General features: G+C 33.2%; 6 non-coding genes across 6 annotated transcripts in view; all 6 read left to right on the top strand.

Annotated features, from left to right (window-relative positions):
- The first annotated feature begins 62 nt into the window (after positions 1–62).
- LOC119558549 lies at positions 63–241 on the top strand. Its single transcript, XR_005220253.1, has one exon. It is a non-coding gene; the product is annotated as a 5.8S ribosomal RNA (ribosomal RNA).
- Positions 242–642: 401 nt separating this feature from the next.
- Positions 643–4613, top strand: LOC119558543. Its single transcript, XR_005220249.1, has one exon. It is a non-coding gene; the product is annotated as a large subunit ribosomal RNA (ribosomal RNA).
- Positions 4614–11799: 7186 nt separating this feature from the next.
- On the top strand, positions 11800–13794 carry LOC119558538. The gene has a single exon (XR_005220245.1). It is a non-coding gene; the product is annotated as a small subunit ribosomal RNA (ribosomal RNA).
- A 659-nt stretch (positions 13795–14453) lies between these two features.
- LOC119558548 lies at positions 14454–14632 on the top strand. Its single transcript, XR_005220252.1, has one exon. It is a non-coding gene; the product is annotated as a 5.8S ribosomal RNA (ribosomal RNA).
- A 401-nt stretch (positions 14633–15033) lies between these two features.
- Positions 15034–19004, top strand: LOC119558542. Its single transcript, XR_005220248.1, has one exon. It is a non-coding gene; the product is annotated as a large subunit ribosomal RNA (ribosomal RNA).
- Positions 19005–27397: 8393 nt separating this feature from the next.
- The window catches only part of LOC119558537, a 1995-nt gene continuing 1892 nt past the window's right edge, over positions 27398–27500 (top strand). The window contains exon 1 of the ribosomal RNA XR_005220244.1: positions 27398–27500. This exon is cut by the window's right edge and continues 1892 nt beyond it. This is a non-coding gene — a ribosomal RNA (small subunit ribosomal RNA).

Here is a 27500-nt window from a genome sequence, read left to right as displayed (position 1 = left end):
GGTGTATTTTTAATTTCTTTCAATAAAAACATATATGACAAAATTACCAAACCAATATATAAAACTCTAAGCGGTGGATCACTCGGCTCATGGGTCGATGAAGAACGCAGCAAACTGTGCGTCATCGTGTGAACTGCAGGACACATGAACATCGACATTTTGAACGCATATCGCAGTCCATGCTGTTATGTACTTTAATTAATTTTATAGTGCTGCTTGGACTACATATGGTTGAGGGTTGTAAGACTATGCTAATTAAGTTGTTTATATAAATTTTATAATGAAATTTTATAAGCATATGGTATATTATTGGATAATAATAATTTAATTATTATATTATTCATAATATTAACAAATATATGAAAAACATTATCTCACATTAGTAAATAATTTGAATGTGAAAAACGAAGAGAAATATTTTCTTTTTCAATCAAATAATACTGAGAAATGTCTAGCATAAAAAATTTATCTAGAATTGTCTCTTATTAAAGATTAGTAAATAGAAAGCCGTTGACAATATTATTATTCTTCGTTGATTCGTTAGACCAAACAAATGCCATACAAATATATAAAATATATAACGAATTTAATAAAATGTTTTATCATTATATATAAAGAATTAATTGCAAAAAAAGTTATACACAACCTCAACTCATATGGGACTACCCCCTGAATTTAAGCATATTAATTAGGGGAGGAAAAGAAACTAACCAGGATTTTCTTAGTAGCGGCGAGCGAAAAGAAATCAGTTCAGCACTAAGTCACTTTGTCTATATGGCAAATGTGAGATGCAGTGTATGGAGCGTCAATATTCTAGTATGAGAAATTAACGATTTAAGTCCTTCTTAAATGAGGCCATTTACCCATAGAGGGTGCCAGGCCCGTATAACGTTAATGATTACTAGATGATGTTTCCAAAGAGTCGTGTTGCTTGATAGTGCAGCACTAAGTGGGTGGTAAACTCCATCTAAAACTAAATATAACCATGAGACCGATAGTAAACAAGTACCGTGAGGGAAAGTTGAAAAGAACTCTGAATAGAGAGTTAAACAGTACGTGAAACTGCTTAGAGGTTAAGCCCGATGAACCTGAATATCCGTTATGGAAAATTCATCATTAAAATTGTAATATTTAAACAATATTATGATAATAGTGTGCATTTTTTCCATATAAGGACATTGTAATCTATTAGCATACAAAATTTATCATAAAATATAACTTATAGTTTATTCAAATTAATTTGCTTGCATTTTAACACAGAATAAATGTTATTAATTTGATAAAGTGCTGATAGATTTATATGAATACAGTGCGTTAATTTTTCGGAATTATATAATGGCATAATTATCATTGATTTTTGTGTTTATTATATGCACTTGTATGATTAACAATGCGAAAGATTCAGGATACCTTCGGGACCCGTCTTGAAACACGGACCAAGGAGTCTAACATATGTGCAAGTTATTGGGATATAAACCTAATAGCGTAATTAACTTGACTAATAATGGGATTAGTTTTTTAACTATTTATAGCTAATTAACACAATCCCGGGGCGTTCTATATAGTTATGTATAATGATATTTATATTATTTATGCCTCTAACTGGAACGTACCTTGAGCATATATGCTGTGACCCGAAAGATGGTGAACTATACTTGATCAGGTTGAAGTCAGGGGAAACCCTGATGGAAGACCGAAACAGTTCTGACGTGCAAATCGATTGTCAGAATTGAGTATAGGGGCGAAAGACCAATCGAACCATCTAGTAGCTGGTTCCTTCCGAAGTTTCCCTCAGGATAGCTGGTGCATTTTAATGTTATATAAAATAATCTTATCTGGTAAAGCGAATGATTAGAGGCCTTAGGGTCGAAACGATCTTAACCTATTCTCAAACTTTAAATGGGTAAGAACCTTAACTTTCTTGATATGAAGTTCAAGGTTATGATATAATGTGCCCAGTGGGCCACTTTTGGTAAGCAGAACTGGCGCTGTGGGATGAACCAAACGTAATGTTACGGTGCCCAAATTAACAACTCATGCAGATACCATGAAAGGCGTTGGTTGCTTAAAACAGCAGGACGGTGATCATGGAAGTCGAAATCCGCTAAGGAGTGTGTAACAACTCACCTGCCGAAGCAACTAGCCCTTAAAATGGATGGCGCTTAAGTTGTATACCTATACATTACCGCTAAAGTAGATGATTTATATTACTTGTGATATAAATTTTGAAACTTTAGTGAGTAGGAAGGTACAATGGTATGCGTAGAAGTGTTTGGCGTAAGCCTGCATGGAGCTGCCATTGGTACAGATCTTGGTGGTAGTAGCAAATAATCGAATGAGACCTTGGAGGACTGAAGTGGAGAAGGGTTTCGTGTGAACAGTGGTTGATCACGAGTTAGTCGGTCCTAAGTTCAAGGCGAAAGCCGAAAATTTTCAAGTAAAACACAAATGCCATACAAATATAATTATATTATATAAATCAAGCTAATTAATATACTTGAATAATTTTGAACGAAAGGGAATACGGTTCCAATTCCGTAACCTGTTGAGTATCCGTTTGTTATTAAATATGGGCCTCGTGCTCATCCTGGCAACAGGAACGACCATAAAGAAGCCGTCGAGAGATATCGGAAGAGTTTTCTTTTCTGTTTTATAGCCGTACTACCATGGAAGTCTTTCGCAGAGAGATATGGTAGATGGGCTAGAAGAGCATGACATATACTGTTGTGTCGATATTTTCTCCTCGGACCTTGAAAATTTATGGTGGGGACACGCAAACTTCTCAACAGGCCGTACCAATATCCGCAGCTGGTCTCCAAGGTGAAGAGTCTCTAGTCGATAGAATAATGTAGGTAAGGGAAGTCGGCAAATTAGATCCGTAACTTCGGGATAAGGATTGGCTCTGAAGATTGAGATAGTCGGGCTTGATTGGGAAACAATAACATGGTTTATGTGCTCGTTCTGGGTAAATAGAGTGTCTGGCATTTATGTTGGTCACTTGTTCCCCGGATAGTTTAGTTACGTAGCCAATTGTGGAACTTTCTTGCTAAAATTTTTAAGAATACTAATTGGGTTAAACCAATTAGTTCTTATTAATTATAACGATTATCAATTAACAATCAATTCAGAACTGGCACGGACTTGGGGAATCCGACTGTCTAATTAAAACAAAGCATTGTGATGGCCCTAGCGGGTGTTGACACAATGTGATTTCTGCCCAGTGCTCTGAATGTCAAAGTGAAGAAATTCAAGTAAGCGCGGGTCAACGGCGGGAGTAACTATGACTCTCTTAAGGTAGCCAAATGCCTCGTCATCTAATTAGTGACGCGCATGAATGGATTAACGAGATTCCTACTGTCCCTATCTACTATCTAGCGAAACCACAGCCAAGGGAACGGGCTTGGAATAATTAGCGGGGAAAGAAGACCCTTTTGAGCTTGACTCTAATCTGGCAGTGTAAGGAGACATAAGAGGTGTAGAATAAGTGGGAGATATTAGACTTCGGTTTGGTATCGCCAATGAAATACCACTACTCTTATTGTTTCCTTACTTACTTGATTAAATGGAACGTGTATCATTTCCTAGCCATTATACGGATATATTTATTATATCTTATGGTATTGGGTTTTGATGCAAGCTTCTTGATCAAAGTATCACGAGTTTGTTATATAATCGCAAACAAATTCTTTAATAAAACGGTGCATTTATGTATTTTTGATTTGAAAATTTGGTATAACTCCAATTACTCAGGTATGATCCAATTCAAGGACATTGCCAGGTAGGGAGTTTGACTGGGGCGGTACATCTCTCAAATAATAACGGAGGTGTCCCAAGGCCAGCTCAGTGCGGACAGAAACCACACATAGAGCAAAAGGGCAAATGCTGACTTGATCTCGGTGTTCAGTACACACAGGGACAGCAAAAGCTCGGCCTATCGATCCTTTTGGTTTAAAGAGTTTTTAACAAGAGGTGTCAGAAAAGTTACCATAGGGATAACTGGCTTGTGGCGGCCAAGCGTTCATAGCGACGTCGCTTTTTGATCCTTCGATGTCGGCTCTTCCTATCATTGTGAAGCAAAATTCACCAAGCGTTGGATTGTTCACCCATGCAAGGGAACGTGAGCTGGGTTTAGACCGTCGTGAGACAGGTTAGTTTTACCCTACTAATGACAAAACGTTGTTGCGACAGCATTCCTGCGTAGTACGAGAGGAACCGCAGGTACGGACCAATGGCACAATACTTGTTCGAGCGAACAGTGGTATGACGCTACGTCCGTTGGATTATGCCTGAACGCCTCTAAGGTCGTATCCGTGCTGGACTGCAATGATAAATAAGGGGCAATTTGCATTGTATGGCTTCTAAACCATTTAAAGTTTATAATTTACTTTATAAACGACAATGGATGTGATGCCAATGTAATTTGTAACATAGTAAATTGGGAGGATCTTTGATCACCTGATGCCGCGCTAGTTACATATAAAAGCATTATTTAATACAATGACAAAGCCTAGAATCAATTGTAAACGACTTTTGTAACAGGCAAGGTGTTGTAAGTGGTTGAGCAGCTGCCATACTGCGATCCACTGAAGCTTATCCTTTGCTTGATGATTCGATAATAAAGATGTTGCAAGCGGGCATAATCATTATGCTTGCTTGCAGCATCGCACGCCACTTTGTTTGTGGTGTGTAAGGTAGGGAAGAAGAAATATAAAAGACCTAAATTGGAAACATCAATATATAAGTAAATATTGAACAAACAAAATGTATCGTCATCTTATTAGTGACGCGATGATAAAGTGGCAAACATATTCCATGTATAAATATTCCTATGGTATTAAAATTCAAGTAAAGAGGACATATATAAAAGTTTGTATATATGGTTCATTCAATGGTAGCAGCGGTTGGTTGGTTGGTGTCTGCTCCTCTTATTGTTCAAAACTTATGTTATGGTAGCAAGTCTATATCGTCATATTATTAGTGACGCGAAAAAGTAGTGGCAAAACATATTCCATGTATAAATAAATATTCCTATGGTATTGAAATTCAAGTAAAGAGGCCATTCAAGTAAAGAGGACTTATATAAATATAAGTATATATAATGGTAGCAGCGCGGTTGGTTGGTTGGTGTGTCTGCTCCTCTTATTGTTCAAAACTTATGTTATGGTAGCAAGACTGTATCGTCATATTATTAGTGACGCGAAAAAGTAGTGGCAAAAATATTCCATGTATAAATATTCCTATGGTATTGAAATTCAACTAAAGAGGACATATAAAATTACTATCAATGGTAGCAGTGGTTGGTTGGTTGGTGGTTGGTTGGCGGCTGCTCCTATTATTGTTCAAGACTTATGTTATGGTAGCAAGTCTGTATCGTCATATTAATTATTAGTGACGCGAAAAAGTAGTGGAAATCATATTCCATGTATAAATAGATTCCTATGGTAATGAAATTTTCAAGTAAAGAGAGGACCATTCAAGTAAGAGGACATATAAAAAGTAAGTATATGTTCCTCCAATGGTAGCAGTGGTTGGTTGGTTGGCGGCTGATCCTCTTATTGTTCAAAACTTATTTTATCAATATGAGTTTGGCAATACAATAAAGAAGACCAATCTAATCCATATAAAACTAAATGTATTATATGGATATGCTTAGGAAACCCATATATTCATAAAAAAAAATTATGTATAGAAAATTATACATATATCTTTTATATAAATGAATCGTATGGATATCGCCTTATGGTAGGTATAATAACTTTTTAAGGCATAATAATGTATAATATAGAAAATATACATTGAAATATAAATGCATTTTTATAGATATGGCGGCATATAAGTGCCATATACACAAGAATAAATAATAGAATTTACCAATATATAATTAAAATGAGATATATAAACCTAGTGAGGGGCTGCACTAGTATATGAATCGTATGGATATGGCTTATAGGTATAATACCTATAAGGCATAATAATGTATAATATAATAAATATAAATTAAGATATGAATGAATTATATAAATATGGCATAGAAATGCCATATACATACATAAGAATAAATGGTAGAATTTACCCATATATCACTGAAACACGATATATAAACCTAATGATAGCTGGCACTAGTACTGTAAACATGCACGCAATAGTGCGTGGGGTAAAAAACTACTATAGGGAGGTGGTCGTTGGCGGGCCCCTCCTCGTATTGGTCAAAACTTATGTTATGCATATGAATTTGTCAATACTATATAGAACGCCAAGCATATCCATATAAACTATGGATATGCATAGAAATCCATACAAAAGTAAAAAAAAATTATGTATAGAAAAATATACATATATTTATATAAGTGAATCGTATGGATATGGCTTATAGGTATAATACCTATAAGGCATAATAATGTATAACAAGTAAATATACATTGAAATGTGAATGCATTGTATGGATATGGCATATAAATGCCATATATATAGAAATAAATTGTATATCAATGATATAACAATTATAAACCTAGTGAGGGGCGGCACTAGTGAATGAATCGTATGGATATGGCTTATAGGTATAATACCTATAAGGCATAATAATGTATAATATAATAAATATACATTAAGATATGAATGGATTGTATAAATATGGCATAGAAATGCCATATACATAAGAATAAATGGTAGAATTTACCCATATATCACTGAAACACGATATATAAACCTAGTGATAGCTGGCACTAGTACTGTAAACAGGCACGCAATAGTGCGTGGGGTAAAAAACTACTATAGGGAGGTGGTCGTTGGCGGGCCCCTCCTCGTATTGGTCAAAACTTATGTTATGCATATGAATTTGTCAATACTATATAGAACGCCAAGCATATCCATATAAACTATGGATATGCATAGAAATCCATACAAAAGTAAAAAAAAATTATGTATAGAAAAATATACATATATTTATATAAGTGAATCGTATGGATATGGCTTATAGGTATAATACCTATAAGGCATAATAATGTATAACAAGTAAATATACATTGAAATGTGAATGCATTGTATGGATATGGCATATAAATGCCATATATATAGAAATAAATTGTATATCAATGATATAACAATTATAAACCTAGTGAGGGGCGGCACTAGTGAATGAATCGTATGGATATGGCTTATAGGTATAATACCTATAAGGCATAATAATGTATAATATAATAAATATACATTAAGATATGAATGGATTGTATAAATATGGCATAGAAATGCCATATACATAAGAATAAATGGTAGAATTTACCCATATATCACTGAAACACGATATATAAACCTAGTGATAGCTGGCACTAGTACTGTAAACAGGCACGCAATAGTGCGTGGGGTAAAAAACTACTATAGGGAGGTGGTCGTTGGCGGGCCCCTCCTCGTATTGGTCAAAACTTATGTTATGCATATGAATTTGTCAATACTATATAGAACGCCAAGCATATCCATATAAACTATGGATATGCATAGAAAACCATACAAAAGTAAAAAAAAATTATGTATAGAAAAATATACATATATTTATATAAGTGAATCGTATGGATATGGCTTATAGGTATAATACCTATAAGGCATAATAATGTATAACAAGTAAATATACATTGAAATGTGAATGCATTGTATGGATATGGCATATAAATGCCATATATATAGAAATAAATTGTATATCAATGATATAACAATTATAAACCTAGTGAGGGGCGGCACTAGTGAATGAATCGTATGGATATGGCTTATAGGTATAATACCTATAAGGCATAATAATGTATAATATAATAAATATACATTAAGATATGAATGGATTGTATAAATATGGCATAGAAATGCCATATACATAAGAATAAATGGTAGAATTTACCCATATATCACTGAAACACGATATATAAACCTAGTGATAGCTGGCACTAGTACTGTAAACAGGCACGCAATAGTGCGTGGGGTAAAAAACTACTATAGGGAGGTGGTCGTTGGCGGGCCCCTCCTCGTATTGGTCAAAACTTATGTTATGCATATGAATTTGTCAATACTATATAGAACGCCAAGCATATCCATATAAACTATGGATATGCATAGAAAACCATACAAAAGTAAAAAAAAATTATGTATAGAAAAATATACATATATTTATATAAGTGAATCGTATGGATATGGCTTATAGGTATAATACCTATAAGGCATAATAATGTATAACAAGTAAATATACATTGAAATGTGAATGCATTGTATGGATATGGCATATAAATGCCATATATATAGAAATAAATTGTATATCAATGATATAACAATTATAAACCTAGTGAGGGGCGGCACTAGTGAATGAATCGTATGGATATGGCTTATAGGTATAATACCTATAAGGCATAATAATGTATAATATAATAAATATACATTAAGATATGAATGGATTGTATAAATATGGCATAGAAATGCCATATACATAAGAATAAATGGTAGAATTTACCCATATATCACTGAAACACGATATATAAACCTAGTGATAGCTGGCACTAGTACTGTAAACAGGCACGCAATAGTGCGTGGGGTAAAAAACTACTATAGGGAGGTGGTCGTTGGCGGGCCCCTCCTCGTATTGGTCAAAACTTATGTTATGCATATGAATTTGTCAATACTATATAGAACGCCAAGCATATCCATATAAACTATGGATATGCATAGAAATCCATACAAAAGTAAAAAAAAATTATGTATAGAAAAAATATACATATATTTATATAAGTGAATCGTATGGATATGGCTTATAGGTATAATACCTATAAGGCATAATAATGTATAACAAGTAAATATACATTGAAATGTGAATGCATTGTATGGATATGGCATATAAATGCCATATATATAGAAATAAATTGTATATCAATGATATAACAATTATAAACCTAGTGAGGGGCGGCACTAGTGAATGAATCGTATGGATATGGCTTATAGGTATAATACCTATAAGGCATAATAATGTATAATATAAATATACATTAAGATATGAATGGATTGTATAAATATGGCATAGAAATGCCATATACATAAGAATAAATGGTAGAATTTACCCATATATCACTGAAACACGATATATAAACCTAGTGATAGCTGGCACTAGTACTGTAAACAGGCACGCAATAGTGCGTGGGGTAAAAAACTACTATAGGGAGGTGGTCGTTGGCGGGCCCCCTCCTCGTATTGGTCAAAACTTATGTTATGCATATGAATTTGTCAATACTATATAGAACGCCAAGCATATCCATATAAACTATGGATATGCATAGAAAATCCATACAAAAGTAAAAAAAAATTATGTATAGAAAAATATACATATATTTATATAAGTGAATCGTATGGATATGGCTTATAGGTATAATACCTATAAGGCATAATAATGTATAACAAGTAAATATACATTGAAATGTGAATGCATTGTATGGATATGGCATATAAATGCCATATATATAGAAATAAATTGTATATCAATGATATAACAATTATAAACCTAGTGAGGGGCGGCACTAGTGAATGAATCGTATGGATATGGCTTATAGGTATAATACCTATAAGGCATAATAATGTATAATATAATAAATATACATTAAGATATGAATGGATTGTATAAATATGGCATAGAAATGCCATATACATAAGAATAAATGGTAGAATTTACCCATATATCACTGAAACACTGATATATAAACCTAGTGATAGCTGGCACTAGTACTGTAAACAGGCACGCAATAGTGCGTGGGGTAAAAAACTACTATAGGGAGGTGGTCGTTGGCGGGCCCCTCCTCGTATTGGTCAAAACTTATGTTATGCATATGAATTTTGTCAATACTATATAGAACGCCAAGCATATCCATATAAACTATGGATATGCATAGAAAACCATACAAAAGTAAAAAAAATTATGTATAGAAAAATATACATATATTTATATAAGTGAATCGTATGGATATGGCTTATAGGTATAATACCTATAAGGCATAATAATGTATAACAAGTAAATATACATTGAAATGTGAATGCATTGTATGGATATGGCATATAAATGCCATATATATAGAAATAAATTGTATATCAATGATATAACAATTATAAACCTAGTGAGGGGCGGCACTAGTGAATGAATCGTATGGATATGGCTTATAGGTATAATACCTATAAGGCATAATAATGTATAATATAATAAATATACATTAAGATATGAATGGATTGTATAAATATGGCATAGAATGCCATATACATAAGAATAAATGGTAGAATTTACCCATATATCACTGAAACATGATATATAAACCTAGTGATAGCTGGCACTAGTACTGTAAACAGGCACGCAATTAGTGCGTGGGGTAAAAAACTACTATAGGGAGGTGGTCGTTGGCGGGCCCCTCCTCGTATTGGTCAAAACTTATGTTATGCGTAAACATATGATTTTGTCAATACTATAAAGAAAACTTGTTTTGTACATACAAAACTAAATGAATTATATGGATATTGAAAAATAAATGGCATTATATCCATATAATGAAAATATACTTGTATTCTCTTATTATAAGAGAGAATACCGTATAGTTGGTTGGCAAAGACAATTGAAAATACCCGAATTGCAGATGATGGGTTCAAAAACTACTATAGGGTGGTGTAGCAAATAATATGAAGATGATATATCCATATAATGGATATACACTAGTATTCTCTTATTATAATAGAGAATACCATATAAATGGTTGGCAAAGACAATTGAAAATACCCGAATTGAAGTTGACGGGTTCAAAAACTATTATAGGGTGATGTAGCAAATAAAATAATGAAGATATATCCATATAATGGAATTATATGTGTATTCTCTTATTATATGAGAGAGTACCAAACGGTTGATTGGCAAAGACAATTGAAAATACCCGAATTAAAGATATTGGGTCCAAAAACTACTATAGGATGGTCAATGGGCCGGCCATCTACTATTGACGTGACAAAATACTGTCTGTCGGTAGAGAAGATATTAATCCGTCAAATTTGTTTCTTTATTCATTTATGAATATGAGACTTGGCTCCACGGTTAATATTTTAAGCCCAAAGATAATAATGTTGAAACAAAGGCCAAGGTTTCTATTATACATAGAATAACAAATTGTTTCCGAACTTTATCGTTAATCCAAATAAATAATTACAATTGAGGCAGGCTAATAATGATATATATTTTGTATTGATAATCTTGATATATATGTATATTGGTCTGCCATTATCACATACTGAGTTATGTGATAATTCCCTGCGGGGATAAATTAAAAGAGGTGTCCCTATATTAAAAGAAAATAATATATATATATATTATTTTTTCTAACGTACATATCATATATGCGCTCGGTTTTATATTATATATTACCAAAGAGTCTTATATGAATATATACAGATAAATTTTAAATTTATCATCAAAATACAAATGATTTAATTCAATATTTTATATTGGTTAAACAAAAATTGTACATGTGTGGATACAATAATGACGTATGTCGAACAAAAAAGATATTTTAGAATGAAATATGCAAATATAAAGAAAATTATTACGTATTACGAAAAAAAATATTGTGTTTTTAACATCAATAATTAAAAAACTTGTTATTATTAGTGGCGGAACAAGTATATATTGTGAAAACAACAAACGTATACGAATGCTATATAAAAATGGCCGTATTCGATAGAAAACAATCTATAAAATTTATATTGCTAATTTCTATTCAAAAATATGAATGAAATATGAATAAAAACATTATTCTGGTTGATCCTGCCAGTAGTTATATGCTTGTCTCAAAGATTAAGCCATGCATGTCTAAGTACACACGAATTAAAAGTGAAACCGCAAAAGGCTCATTATATCAGTTATGGTTCCTTAGATCGTTAACAGTTACTTGGATAACTGTGGTAATTCTAGAGCTAATACATGCAATTAAAACATGAACCTTATGGGACATGTGCTTTTATTAGGCTAAAACCAAGCGATCGCAAGATCGTTATATTGGTTGAACTCTAGATAACATGCAGATCGTATGGTCTTGTACCGACGACAGATCTTTCAAATGTCTGCCCTATCAACTTTTGATGGTAGTATCTAGGACTACCATGGTTGCAACGGGTAACGGGGAATCAGGGTTCGATTCCGGAGAGGGAGCCTGAGAAACGGCTACCACATCTAAGGAAGGCAGCAGGCGCGTAAATTACCCACTCCCAGCTCGGGGAGGTAGTGACGAAAAATAACAATACAGGACTCATATCCGAGGCCCTGTAATTGGAATGAGTACACTTTAAATCCTTTAACAAGGACCAATTGGAGGGCAAGTCTGGTGCCAGCAGCCGCGGTAATTCCAGCTCCAATAGCGTATATTAAAGTTGTTGCGGTTAAAACGTTCGTAGTTGAACTTGTGCTTCATACGGGTAGTACAACTTACAATTGTGGTTAGTACTATACCTTTATGTATGTAAGCGTATTACCGGTGGAGTTCTTACATGTGCTTAGATACTTGTATTTTTTCATATGTTCCTCCTATTTAAAAACCTGCATTAGTGCTCTTAAACGAGTGTTATTGTGGGCCGGTACAATTACTTTGAACAAATTAGAGTGCTTAAAGCAGGCTTCAAATGCCTGAATATTCTGTGCATGGGATAATGAAATAAGACCTCTGTTCTGCTTTCATTGGTTTTCAGATCAAGAGGTAATGATTAATAGAAGCAGTTTGGGGGCATTAGTATTACGACGCGAGAGGTGAAATTCTTGGACCGTCGTAAGACTAACTTAAGCGAAAGCATTTGCCAAAGATGTTTTCATTAATCAAGAACGAAAGTTAGAGGTTCGAAGGCGATCAGATACCGCCCTAGTTCTAACCATAAACGATGCCAGCTAGCAATTGGGTGTAGCTACTTTTATGGCTCTCTCAGTCGCTTCCCGGGAAACCAAAGCTTTTGGGCTCCGGGGGAAGTATGGTTGCAAAGCTGAAACTTAAAGGAATTGACGGAAGGGCACCACCAGGAGTGGAGCCTGCGGCTTAATTTGACTCAACACGGGAAAACTTACCAGGTCCGAACATAAGTGTGTAAGACAGATTGATAGCTCTTTCTCGAATCTATGGGTGGTGGTGCATGGCCGTTCTTAGTTCGTGGAGTGATTTGTCTGGTTAATTCCGATAACGAACGAGACTCAAATATATTAAATAGATATCTTCAGGATTATGGTGTTGAAGCTTATATAGCCTTCATTCATGGTGGCAGTAAAATGTTTATTGTGTTTGAATGTGTTTATATAAGTGGAGCCGTACCTGTTGGTTTGTCCCATTATAAGGACACTAGCTTCTTAAATGGACAAATTGCGTCTAGCAATAATGAGATTGAGCAATAACAGGTCTGTGATGCCCTTAGATGTCCTGGGCTGCACGCGCGCTACAATGAAAGTATCAACGTGTATTTCCTAGACCGAGAGGTCCGGGTAAACCGCTGAACCACTTTCATGCTTGGGATTGTGAACTGAAACTGTTCACATGAACTTGGAATTCCCAGTAAGTGTGAGTCATTAACTCGCATTGATTACGTCCCTGCCCTTTGTACACACCGCCCGTCGCTACTACCGATTGAATTATTTAGTGAGGTCTCCGGACGTGATCACTGTGACGCCTTGTGTGTTACGGTTGTTTCGCAAAAGTTGACCGAACTTGATTATTTAGAGGAAGTAAAAGTCGTAACAAGGTTTCCGTAGGTGAACCTGCGGAAGGATCATTATTGTTTAATATCCTTACCGTTAATAAAAAAATTTGTTTTTATTATAATAATATAATATATTATAGTAATACAAATAAAATATAAATTGCCAAAAATATGATCTTTTATAGATCAAATATAAAATTTCGAACAAGCAAATCGAAATAATAATTGTAATAATAAATATATTATTGCATTAAATAAGAGATAAATAAATAAGCAAAAGCAAACAAATAACAAATTCGAACAAGCAAATCGAAATTATTAAATTTATTTAATATTATTATTATATTGTATATTAAATGCAATTAATTAATAAAACACTGTGTGTATATGGACCATAATATACACGCGTTGCGATATGTATTGTTCATCTCAGTTATGCGCATACATTGGATAATGCAACAACCTAAAATGTACAATGTTGTACCTGATTATTACAGGTTAATGTTTTATATAAATTTCAATATATATCGCTAAAAAAAAGTATTAATACCGTAAATGCCATTTAAAAAATACTTGATATATTATTGGTTATATGAAACTAAGACATTTCGCAGCATTCGTTTTAGGTATAAAAATCAATTTATTGAAGGAATTGATATATGCCAGTAAAATGGTGTATTTTTAATTTCTTTCAATAAAAACATATATGACAAAATTACCAAACCAATATATAAAACTCTAAGCGGTGGATCACTCGGCTCATGGGTCGATGAAGAACGCAGCAAACTGTGCGTCATCGTGTGAACTGCAGGACACATGAACATCGACATTTTGAACGCATATCGCAGTCCATGCTGTTATGTACTTTAATTAATTTTATAGTGCTGCTTGGACTACATATGGTTGAGGGTTGTAAGACTATGCTAATTAAGTTGTTTATATAAATTTTATAATGAAATTTTATAAGCATATGGTATATTATTGGATAATAATAATTTAATTATTATATTATTCATAATATTAACAAATATATGAAAAACATTATCTCACATTAGTAAATAATTTGAATGTGAAAAACGAAGAGAAATATTTTCTTTTTCAATCAAATAATACTGAGAAATGTCTAGCATAAAAAATTTATCTAGAATTGTCTCTTATTAAAGATTAGTAAATAGAAAGCCGTTGACAATATTATTATTCTTCGTTGATTCGTTAGACCAAACAAATGCCATACAAATATATAAAATATATAACGAATTTAATAAAATGTTTTATCATTATATATAAAGAATTAATTGCAAAAAAAGTTATACACAACCTCAACTCATATGGGACTACCCCCTGAATTTAAGCATATTAATTAGGGGAGGAAAAGAAACTAACCAGGATTTTCTTAGTAGCGGCGAGCGAAAAGAAATCAGTTCAGCACTAAGTCACTTTGTCTATATGGCAAATGTGAGATGCAGTGTATGGAGCGTCAATATTCTAGTATGAGAAATTAACGATTTAAGTCCTTCTTAAATGAGGCCATTTACCCATAGAGGGTGCCAGGCCCGTATAACGTTAATGATTACTAGATGATGTTTCCAAAGAGTCGTGTTGCTTGATAGTGCAGCACTAAGTGGGTGGTAAACTCCATCTAAAACTAAATATAACCATGAGACCGATAGTAAACAAGTACCGTGAGGGAAAGTTGAAAAGAACTCTGAATAGAGAGTTAAACAGTACGTGAAACTGCTTAGAGGTTAAGCCCGATGAACCTGAATATCCGTTATGGAAAATTCATCATTAAAATTGTAATATTTAAACAATATTATGATAATAGTGTGCATTTTTTCCATATAAGGACATTGTAATCTATTAGCATACAAAATTTATCATAAAATATAACTTATAGTTTATTCAAATTAATTTGCTTGCATTTTAACACAGAATAAATGTTATTAATTTGATAAAGTGCTGATAGATTTATATGAATACAGTGCGTTAATTTTTCGGAATTATATAATGGCATAATTATCATTGATTTTTGTGTTTATTATATGCACTTGTATGATTAACAATGCGAAAGATTCAGGATACCTTCGGGACCCGTCTTGAAACACGGACCAAGGAGTCTAACATATGTGCAAGTTATTGGGATATAAACCTAATAGCGTAATTAACTTGACTAATAATGGGATTAGTTTTTTAACTATTTATAGCTAATTAACACAATCCCGGGGCGTTCTATATAGTTATGTATAATGATATTTATATTATTTATGCCTCTAACTGGAACGTACCTTGAGCATATATGCTGTGACCCGAAAGATGGTGAACTATACTTGATCAGGTTGAAGTCAGGGGAAACCCTGATGGAAGACCGAAACAGTTCTGACGTGCAAATCGATTGTCAGAATTGAGTATAGGGGCGAAAGACCAATCGAACCATCTAGTAGCTGGTTCCTTCCGAAGTTTCCCTCAGGATAGCTGGTGCATTTTAATGTTATATAAAATAATCTTATCTGGTAAAGCGAATGATTAGAGGCCTTAGGGTCGAAACGATCTTAACCTATTCTCAAACTTTAAATGGGTAAGAACCTTAACTTTCTTGATATGAAGTTCAAGGTTATGATATAATGTGCCCAGTGGGCCACTTTTGGTAAGCAGAACTGGCGCTGTGGGATGAACCAAACGTAATGTTACGGTGCCCAAATTAACAACTCATGCAGATACCATGAAAGGCGTTGGTTGCTTAAAACAGCAGGACGGTGATCATGGAAGTCGAAATCCGCTAAGGAGTGTGTAACAACTCACCTGCCGAAGCAACTAGCCCTTAAAATGGATGGCGCTTAAGTTGTATACCTATACATTACCGCTAAAGTAGATGATTTATATTACTTGTGATATAAATTTTGAAACTTTAGTGAGTAGGAAGGTACAATGGTATGCGTAGAAGTGTTTGGCGTAAGCCTGCATGGAGCTGCCATTGGTACAGATCTTGGTGGTAGTAGCAAATAATCGAATGAGACCTTGGAGGACTGAAGTGGAGAAGGGTTTCGTGTGAACAGTGGTTGATCACGAGTTAGTCGGTCCTAAGTTCAAGGCGAAAGCCGAAAATTTTCAAGTAAAACACAAATGCCATACAAATATAATTATATTATATAAATCAAGCTAATTAATATACTTGAATAATTTTGAACGAAAGGGAATACGGTTCCAATTCCGTAACCTGTTGAGTATCCGTTTGTTATTAAATATGGGCCTCGTGCTCATCCTGGCAACAGGAACGACCATAAAGAAGCCGTCGAGAGATATCGGAAGAGTTTTCTTTTCTGTTTTATAGCCGTACTACCATGGAAGTCTTTCGCAGAGAGATATGGTAGATGGGCTAGAAGAGCATGACATATACTGTTGTGTCGATATTTTCTCCTCGGACCTTGAAAATTTATGGTGGGGACACGCAAACTTCTCAACAGGCCGTACCAATATCCGCAGCTGGTCTCCAAGGTGAAGAGTCTCTAGTCGATAGAATAATGTAGGTAAGGGAAGTCGGCAAATTAGATCCGTAACTTCGGGATAAGGATTGGCTCTGAAGATTGAGATAGTCGGGCTTGATTGGGAAACAATAACATGGTTTATGTGCTCGTTCTGGGTAAATAGAGTGTCTGGCATTTATGTTGGTCACTTGTTCCCCGGATAGTTTAGTTACGTAGCCAATTGTGGAACTTTCTTGCTAAAATTTTTAAGAATACTAATTGGGTTAAACCAATTAGTTCTTATTAATTATAACGATTATCAATTAACAATCAATTCAGAACTGGCACGGACTTGGGGAATCCGACTGTCTAATTAAAACAAAGCATTGTGATGGCCCTAGCGGGTGTTGACACAATGTGATTTCTGCCCAGTGCTCTGAATGTCAAAGTGAAGAAATTCAAGTAAGCGCGGGTCAACGGCGGGAGTAACTATGACTCTCTTAAGGTAGCCAAATGCCTCGTCATCTAATTAGTGACGCGCATGAATGGATTAACGAGATTCCTACTGTCCCTATCTACTATCTAGCGAAACCACAGCCAAGGGAACGGGCTTGGAATAATTAGCGGGGAAAGAAGACCCTTTTGAGCTTGACTCTAATCTGGCAGTGTAAGGAGACATAAGAGGTGTAGAATAAGTGGGAGATATTAGACTTCGGTTTGGTATCGCCAATGAAATACCACTACTCTTATTGTTTCCTTACTTACTTGATTAAATGGAACGTGTATCATTTCCTAGCCATTATACGGATATATTTATTATATCTTATGGTATTGGGTTTTGATGCAAGCTTCTTGATCAAAGTATCACGAGTTTGTTATATAATCGCAAACAAATTCTTTAATAAAACGGTGCATTTATGTATTTTTGATTTGAAAATTTGGTATAACTCCAATTACTCAGGTATGATCCAATTCAAGGACATTGCCAGGTAGGGAGTTTGACTGGGGCGGTACATCTCTCAAATAATAACGGAGGTGTCCCAAGGCCAGCTCAGTGCGGACAGAAACCACACATAGAGCAAAAGGGCAAATGCTGACTTGATCTCGGTGTTCAGTACACACAGGGACAGCAAAAGCTCGGCCTATCGATCCTTTTGGTTTAAAGAGTTTTTAACAAGAGGTGTCAGAAAAGTTACCATAGGGATAACTGGCTTGTGGCGGCCAAGCGTTCATAGCGACGTCGCTTTTTGATCCTTCGATGTCGGCTCTTCCTATCATTGTGAAGCAAAATTCACCAAGCGTTGGATTGTTCACCCATGCAAGGGAACGTGAGCTGGGTTTAGACCGTCGTGAGACAGGTTAGTTTTACCCTACTAATGACAAAACGTTGTTGCGACAGCATTCCTGCGTAGTACGAGAGGAACCGCAGGTACGGACCAATGGCACAATACTTGTTCGAGCGAACAGTGGTATGACGCTACGTCCGTTGGATTATGCCTGAACGCCTCTAAGGTCGTATCCGTGCTGGACTGCAATGATAAATAAGGGGCAATTTGCATTGTATGGCTTCTAAACCATTTAAAGTTTATAATTTACTTTATAAACGACAATGGATGTGATGCCAATGTAATTTGTAACATAGTAAATTGGGAGGATCTTTGATCACCTGATGCCGCGCTAGTTACATATAAAAGCATTATTTAATACAATGACAAAGCCTAGAATCAATTGTAAACGACTTTTGTAACAGGCAAGGTGTTGTAAGTGGTTGAGCAGCTGCCATACTGCGATCCACTGAAGCTTATCCTTTGCTTGATGATTCGATAATAAAGATGTTGCAAGCGGGCATAATCATTATGCTTGCTTGCAGCATCGCACGCCACTTTGTTTGTGGTGTGTAAGGTAGGGAAGAAGAAATATAAAAGACCTAAATTGGAAACATCAATATATAAGTAAATATTGAACAAACAAAATGTATCGTCATCTTATTAGTGACGCGATGATAAAGTGGCAAACATATTCCATGTATAAATATTCCTATGGTATTAAAATTCAAGTAAAGAGGACATATATAAAAGTTTGTATATATGGTTCATTCAATGGTAGCAGCGGTTGGTTGGTTGGTGTCTGCTCCTCTTATTGTTCAAAACTTATGTTATGGTAGCAAGTCTATATCGTCATATTATTAGTGACGCGAAAAAGTAGTGGCAAAACATATTCCATGTATAAATAAATATTCCTATGGTATTGAAATTCAAGTAAAGAGGCCATTCAAGTAAAGAGGACTTATATAAATATAAGTATATATAATGGTAGCAGCGCGGTTGGTTGGTTGGTGTGTCTGCTCCTCTTATTGTTCAAAACTTATGTTATGGTAGCAAGACTGTATCGTCATATTATTAGTGACGCGAAAAAGTAGTGGCAAAACATATTCCATGTATAAATATTCCTATGGTATTGAAATTCAACTAAAGAGGACATATAAAATTACTATCAATGGTAGCAGTGGTTGGTTGGTTGGTGGTTGGTTGGCGGCTGCTCCTATTATTGTTCAAGACTTATGTTATGGTAGCAAGTCTGTATCGTCATATTAATTATTAGTGACGCGAAAAAGTAGTGGAAATCATATTCCATGTATAAATAGATTCCTATGGTAATGAAATTTTCAAGTAAAGAGAGGACCATTCAAGTAAGAGGACATATAAAAAGTAAGTATATGTTCCTCCAATGGTAGCAGTGGTTGGTTGGTTGGCGGCTGATCCTCTTATTGTTCAAAACTTATTTTATCAATATGAGTTTGGCAATACAATAAAGAAGACCAATCTAATCCATATAAAACTAAATGTATTATATGGATATGCTTAGGAAACCCATATATTCATAAAAAAAAATTATGTATAGAAAATTATACATATATCTTTTATATAAATGAATCGTATGGATATCGCCTTATGGTAGGTATAATAACTTTTTAAGGCATAATAATGTATAATATAGAAAATATACATTGAAATATAAATGCATTTTTATAGATATGGCGGCATATAAGTGCCATATACACAAGAATAAATAATAGAATTTACCAATATATAATTAAAATGAGATATATAAACCTAGTGAGGGGCTGCACTAGTATATGAATCGTATGGATATGGCTTATAGGTATAATACCTATAAGGCATAATAATGTATAATATAATAAATATAAATTAAGATATGAATGAATTATATAAATATGGCATAGAAATGCCATATACATACATAAGAATAAATGGTAGAATTTACCCATATATCACTGAAACACGATATATAAACCTAATGATAGCTGGCACTAGTACTGTAAACATGCACGCAATAGTGCGTGGGGTAAAAAACTACTATAGGGAGGTGGTCGTTGGCGGGCCCCTCCTCGTATTGGTCAAAACTTATGTTATGCATATGAATTTGTCAATACTATATAGAACGCCAAGCATATCCATATAAACTATGGATATGCATAGAAATCCATACAAAAGTAAAAAAAAATTATGTATAGAAAAATATACATATATTTATATAAGTGAATCGTATGGATATGGCTTATAGGTATAATACCTATAAGGCATAATAATGTATAACAAGTAAATATACATTGAAATGTGAATGCATTGTATGGATATGGCATATAAATGCCATATATATAGAAATAAATTGTATATCAATGATATAACAATTATAAACCTAGTGAGGGGCGGCACTAGTGAATGAATCGTATGGATATGGCTTATAGGTATAATACCTATAAGGCATAATAATGTATAATATAATAAATATACATTAAGATATGAATGGATTGTATAAATATGGCATAGAAATGCCATATACATAAGAATAAATGGTAGAATTTACCCATATATCACTGAAACACGATATATAAACCTAGTGATAGCTGGCACTAGTACTGTAAACAGGCACGCAATAGTGCGTGGGGTAAAAAACTACTATAGGGAGGTGGTCGTTGGCGGGCCCCTCCTCGTATTGGTCAAAACTTATGTTATGCATATGAATTTGTCAATACTATATAGAACGCCAAGCATATCCATATAAACTATGGATATGCATAGAAATCCATACAAAAGTAAAAAAAAATTATGTATAGAAAAATATACATATATTTATATAAGTGAATCGTATGGATATGGCTTATAGGTATAATACCTATAAGGCATAATAATGTATAACAAGTAAATATACATTGAAATGTGAATGCATTGTATGGATATGGCATATAAATGCCATATATATAGAAATAAATTGTATATCAATGATATAACAATTATAAACCTAGTGAGGGGCGGCACTAGTGAATGAATCGTATGGATATGGCTTATAGGTATAATACCTATAAGGCATAATAATGTATAATATAATAAATATACATTAAGATATGAATGGATTGTATAAATATGGCATAGAAATGCCATATACATAAGAATAAATGGTAGAATTTACCCATATATCACTGAAACACGATATATAAACCTAGTGATAGCTGGCACTAGTACTGTAAACAGGCACGCAATAGTGCGTGGGGTAAAAAACTACTATAGGGAGGTGGTCGTTGGCGGGCCCCTCCTCGTATTGGTCAAAACTTATGTTATGCATATGAATTTGTCAATACTATATAGAACGCCAAGCATATCCATATAAACTATGGATATGCATAGAAAACCATACAAAAGTAAAAAAAAATTATGTATAGAAAAATATACATATATTTATATAAGTGAATCGTATGGATATGGCTTATAGGTATAATACCTATAAGGCATAATAATGTATAACAAGTAAATATACATTGAAATGTGAATGCATTGTATGGATATGGCATATAAATGCCATATATATAGAAATAAATTGTATATCAATGATATAACAATTATAAACCTAGTGAGGGGCGGCACTAGTGAATGAATCGTATGGATATGGCTTATAGGTATAATACCTATAAGGCATAATAATGTATAATATAATAAATATACATTAAGATATGAATGGATTGTATAAATATGGCATAGAAATGCCATATACATAAGAATAAATGGTAGAATTTACCCATATATCACTGAAACACGATATATAAACCTAGTGATAGCTGGCACTAGTACTGTAAACAGGCACGCAATAGTGCGTGGGGTAAAAAACTACTATAGGGAGGTGGTCGTTGGCGGGCCCCTCCTCGTATTGGTCAAAACTTATGTTATGCATATGAATTTGTCAATACTATATAGAACGCCAAGCATATCCATATAAACTATGGATATGCATAGAAAACCATACAAAAGTAAAAAAAAATTATGTATAGAAAAATATACATATATTTATATAAGTGAATCGTATGGATATGGCTTATAGGTATAATACCTATAAGGCATAATAATGTATAACAAGTAAATATACATTGAAATGTGAATGCATTGTATGGATATGGCATATAAATGCCATATATATAGAAATAAATTGTATATCAATGATATAACAATTATAAACCTAGTGAGGGGCGGCACTAGTGAATGAATCGTATGGATATGGCTTATAGGTATAATACCTATAAGGCATAATAATGTATAATATAATAAATATACATTAAGATATGAATGGATTGTATAAATATGGCATAGAAATGCCATATACATAAGAATAAATGGTAGAATTTACCCATATATCACTGAAACACGATATATAAACCTAGTGATAGCTGGCACTAGTACTGTAAACAGGCACGCAATAGTGCGTGGGGTAAAAAACTACTATAGGGAGGTGGTCGTTGGCGGGCCCCTCCTCGTATTGGTCAAAACTTATGTTATGCATATGAATTTGTCAATACTATATAGAACGCCAAGCATATCCATATAAACTATGGATATGCATAGAAATCCATACAAAAGTAAAAAAAAATTATGTATAGAAAAATATACATATATTTATATAAGTGAATCGTATGGATATGGCTTATAGGTATAATACCTATAAGGCATAATAATGTATAACAAGTAAATATACATTGAAATGTGAATGCATTGTATGGATATGGCATATAAATGCCATATATATAGAAATAAATTGTATATCAATGATATAACAATTATAAACCTAGTGAGGGGCGGCACTAGTGAATGAATCGTATGGATATGGCTTATAGGTATAATACCTATAAGGCATAATAATGTATAATATAATAAATATACATTAAGATATGAATGGATTGTATAAATATGGCATAGAAATGCCATATACATAAGAATAAATGGTAGAATTTACCCATATATCACTGAAACACGATATATAAACCTAGTGATAGCTGGCACTAGTACTGTAAACAGGCACGCAATAGTGCGTGGGGTAAAAAACTACTATAGGGAGGTGGTCGTTGGCGGGCCCCTCCTCGTATTGGTCAAAACTTATGTTATGCATATGAATTTGTCAATACTATATAGAACGCCAAGCATATCCATATAAACTATGGATATGCATAGAAAACCATACAAAAGTAAAAAAAAATTATGTATAGAAAAATATACATATATTTATATAAGTGAATCGTATGGATATGGCTTATAGGTATAATACCTATAAGGCATAATAATGTATAACAAGTAAATATACATTGAAATGTGAATGCATTGTATGGATATGGCATATAAATGCCATATATATAGAAATAAATTGTATATCAATGATATAACAATTATAAACCTAGTGAGGGGCGGCACTAGTGAATGAATCGTATGGATATGGCTTATAGGTATAATACCTATAAGGCATAATAATGTATAATATAATAAATATACATTAAGATATGAATGGATTGTATAAATATGGCATAGAAATGCCATATACATAAGAATAAATGGTAGAATTTACCCATATATCACTGAAACACGATATATAAACCTAGTGATAGCTGGCACTAGTACTGTAAACAGGCACGCAATAGTGCGTGGGGTAAAAAACTACTATAGGGAGGTGGTCGTTGGCGGGCCCCTCCTCGTATTGGTCAAAACTTATGTTATGCATATGAATTTGTCAATACTATATAGAACGCCAAGCATATCCATATAAACTATGGATATGCATAGAAAACCATACAAAAGTAAAAAAAAATTATGTATAGAAAAATATACATATATTTATATAAGTGAATCGTATGGATATGGCTTATAGGTATAATACCTATAAGGCATAATAATGTATAACAAGTAAATATACATTGAAATGTGAATGCATTGTATGGATATGGCATATAAATGCCATATATATAGAAATAAATTGTATATCAATGATATAACAATTATAAACCTAGTGAGGGGCGGCACTAGTGAATGAATCGTATGGATATGGCTTATAGGTATAATACCTATAAGGCATAATAATGTATAATATAATAAATATACATTAAGATATGAATGGATTGTATAAATATGGCATAGAAATGCCATATACATAAGAATAAATGGTAGAATTTACCCATATATCACTGAAACACGATATATAAACCTAGTGATAGCTGGCACTAGTACTGTAAACAGGCACGCAATAGTGCGTGGGGTAAAAAACTACTATAGGGAGGTGGTCGTTGGCGGGCCCCTCCTCGTATTGGTCAAAACTTATGTTATGCATATGAATTTGTCAATACTATATAGAACGCCAAGCATATCCATATAAACTATGGATATGCATAGAAATCCATACAAAAGTAAAAAAAAATTATGTATAGAAAAAAATATACATATATTTATATAAGTGAATCGTATGGATATGGCTTATAGGTATAATACCTATAAGGCATAATAATGTATAACAAGTAAATATACATTGAAATGTGAATGCATTGTATGGATATGGCATATAAATGCCATATATATAGAAATAAATTGTATATCAATGATATAACAATTATAAACCTAGTGAGGGGCGGCACTAGTGAATGAATCGTATGGATATGGCTTATAGGTATAATACCTATAAGGCATAATAATGTATAATATAATAAATATACATTAAGATATGAATGGATTGTATAAATATGGCATAGAAATGCCATATACATAAGAATAAATGGTAGAATTTACCCATATATCACTGAAACACGATATATAAACCTAGTGATAGCTGGCACTAGTACTGTAAACAGGCACGCAATAGTGCGTGGGGTAAAAAACTACTATAGGGAGGTGGTCGTTGGCGGGCCCCTCCTCGTATTGGTCAAAACTTATGTTATGCATATGAATTTGTCAATACTATATAGAACGCCAAGCATATCCATATAAACTATGGATATGCATAGAAATCCATACAAAATAAAAAAAAATTATGTATAGAAAAATATACATATATTTATATAAGTGAATCGTATGGATATGGCTTATAGGTATAATACCTATAAGGCATAATAATGTATAACAAGTAAATATACATTGAAATGTGAATGCATTGTATGGATATGGCATATAAATGCCATATATATAGAAATAAATTGTATATCAATGATATAACAATTATAAACCTAGTGAGGGGCGGCACTAGTGAATGAATCGTATGGATATGGCTTATAGGTATAATACCTATAAGGCATAATAATGTATAATATAATAAATATACATTAAGATATGAATGGATTGTATAAATATGGCATAGAAATGCCATATACATAAGAATAAATGGTAGAATTTACCCATATATCACTGAAACATGATATATAAACCTAGTGATAGCTGGCACTAGTACTGTAAACAGGCACGCAGTAGTGCGTGGGGTAAAAAACTACTATAGGGAGGTGGTCGTTGGCGGGCCCCTCCTCGTATTGGTCAAAACTTATGTTATGCGTAAACATATGATTTTGTCAATACTATAAAGAAAACTTGTTTTGTACATACAAAACTAAATGAATTATATGGATATTGAAAAATAAATGGCATTATATCCATATAATGAAAATATACTTGTATTCTCTTATTATAAGAGAGAATACCGTATAGTTGGTTGGCAAAGACAATTGAAAATACCCGAATTGCAGATGATGGGTTCAAAAACTACTATAGGGTGGTGTAGCAAATAATATGAAGATGATATATCCATATAATGGATATACACTAGTATTCTCTTATTATAATAGAGAATACCATATAAATGGTTGGCAAAGACAATTGAAAATACCCGAATTGAAGTTGACGGGTTCAAAAACTATTATAGGGTGATGTAGCAAATAAAATAATGAAGATATATCCATATAATGGAATTATATGTGTATTCTCTTATTATATGAGAGAGTACCAAACGGTTGATTGGCAAAGACAATTGAAAATACCCGAATTAAAGATATTGGGTCCAAAAACTACTATAGGATGGTCAATGGGCCGGCCATCTACTATTGACGTGACAAAATACTGTCTGTCGGTAGAGAAGATATTAATCCGTCAAATTTGTTTCTTTATTCATTTATGAATATGAGACTTGGCTCCACGGTTAATATTTTAAGCCCAAAGATAATAATGTTGAAACAAAGGCCAAGGTTTCTATTATACATAGAATAACAAATTGTTTCCGAACTTTATCGTTAATCCAAATAAATAATTACAATTGAGGCAGGCTAATAATGATATATATTTTGTATTGATAATCTTGATATATATGTATATTGGTCTGCCATTATCACATACTGAGTTATGTGATAATTCCCTGCGGGGATAAATTAAAAGAGGTGTCCCTATATTAAAAGAAAATAATATATATATATATTATTTTTTCTAACGTACATATCATATATGCGCTCGGTTTTATATTATATATTACCAAAGAGTCTTATATGAATATATACAGATAAATTTTAAATTTATCATCAAAATACAAATGATTTAATTCAATATTTTATATTGGTTAAACAAAAATTGTACATGTGTGGATACAATAATGACGTATGTCGAACAAAAAAGATATTTTAGAATGAAATATGCAAATATAAAGAAAATTATTACGTATTACGAAAAAAAATATTGTGTTTTTAACATCAATAATTAAAAAACTTGTTATTATTAGTGGCGGAACAAGTATATATTGTGAAAACAACAAACGTATACGAATGCTATATAAAAATGGCCGTATTCGATAGAAAACAATCTATAAAATTTATATTGCTAATTTCTATTCAAAAATATGAATGAAATATGAATAAAAACATTATTCTGGTTGATCCTGCCAGTAGTTATATGCTTGTCTCAAAGATTAAGCCATGCATGTCTAAGTACACACGAATTAAAAGTGAAACCGCAAAAGGCTCATTAT

This window comes from Drosophila subpulchrella, unplaced genomic scaffold (genome assembly GCF_014743375.2).
Source record: "Drosophila subpulchrella strain 33 F10 #4 breed RU33 unplaced genomic scaffold, RU_Dsub_v1.1 Primary Assembly Seq109, whole genome shotgun sequence".
NCBI classification, from domain to species: Eukaryota; Metazoa; Arthropoda; class Insecta; order Diptera; family Drosophilidae; genus Drosophila; species Drosophila subpulchrella.
The sequence above is the reverse complement of the archived record's forward strand: the minus strand, read 5'-3'. Positions and strand labels throughout refer to the sequence as shown.